Raw genomic sequence first — 1,358 nt, forward strand, 5'->3', positions numbered from 1 at the left:
TGCAGCTCTGCCCTCCAGGCTGCAAGAGCACGGGGTCTTCCCTTGGGCTTCTAGGGGCCGTGATCTGGGGGAGACCACTGGGCAGATCTAAAGAGTGAGGCTGAGAGGGGGAAAGGAGTAGGCTTTGCATGTGCCCTGAGGGGACACAAGGCATCCCCACAGACTCATCCTGCCTAGAGTTCGCTCAGAAATCAGGTGGCAGTGGGATTTCCACAGAGAGAGAAACCCAGATACCTCTCCCTGGGCCTCTCAGGCCTCTTCCTTCTCCCCGGTGTGCAAACTCGGGTGGGCTAGGAGGCGCGGAATAAGAGCAGCCCTCTTGGGAAGGGGCTGGGCACAGGTTTATGGGCATCCAGCCAACGCCCATGCTCTGCACGGGACAGGAGAGTGGAGCTGGGCCCCGTGGGGACCCGGCAGCCTTCCCCCACCACATCCCAAGTTCTCAAGGCCCAGCCGGGAGCTGCCCTCCACTCAACGCTGGGACAGGGACCCGGAGCCCCGCTGTGCTTGGAGTCCGGGGCAGAAGCTGGGGATGACTGGGGCCGGGTCCTGCCCTCCCCAAATTACAGAACTCCCAGGGCCTCTTCCCGGGCTACGTGGAGCAGGTAAATGACTCAGAGCCCAGGAATTGGCCGAACTGCAAGTGAACTTGGACAAGTGCTTTCCCTCCTTCATCAGCCCCACCGAATCCCTCCGCCCAAGAGGCGATGGCCCGGACCAACCCGAAGTCAAGGTCCCTGCCCAGGCCCGGTGGCTGCGGCATCCCGCGCTGCACCCAGCGCCAGGGACTTCCGCATTCGCTTCCCCAGCGGTGTGCGGGGAAACTGGAGGGGTCGAGCAAGTCCCAGACAGAGCTGACTTCCCGGGACGACCTGAGAAGCTGGGCTGAACCTTAGTCACTCCCGACACCCTCTGTCGTTCCTGCCCGGCGCCTCAGGGCGCAGCCGGAGGATCAGCCTCCCACCAACATTTCTCCCCAGAGGCCGCGGGAGAGAAGAGGACGGTGCTCGGGCATGGGAGGGAAAGGGATGGAGGAACAGGGCGCGACAGGAACAAGGAGGCACTGCGTCCTCCTGCCTGGGCGCAGGACTCGAGCCCATTCGCTCCAAACCGCCTGGACCATGTTCACCCGTGCCTCACTGCACCCCGCACCTAGGGACCCCAGCTCCGGCGCGCAACTGAATACGCAGCAATCGGGCCCTCCTGTGCGCCTCGCACACCTGCACAAGGCGCCCCGCACTCCCACTCACCTGGCACCCCGCGCGCACAGTCGAGGGAGGCGGGAGCCCAGCTCCAACGCCCAGGGCCCCGCCCGCGCGCTCCGCCCCAGCCGGGCCCCGGCCCCGGCCCCTGCCCGG

This window comes from Octodon degus, unplaced genomic scaffold, assembly GCF_000260255.1.
Source record: "Octodon degus isolate 3935 unplaced genomic scaffold, OctDeg1.0 scaffold00310, whole genome shotgun sequence".
Taxonomy (NCBI): domain Eukaryota; kingdom Metazoa; phylum Chordata; class Mammalia; order Rodentia; family Octodontidae; genus Octodon; species Octodon degus.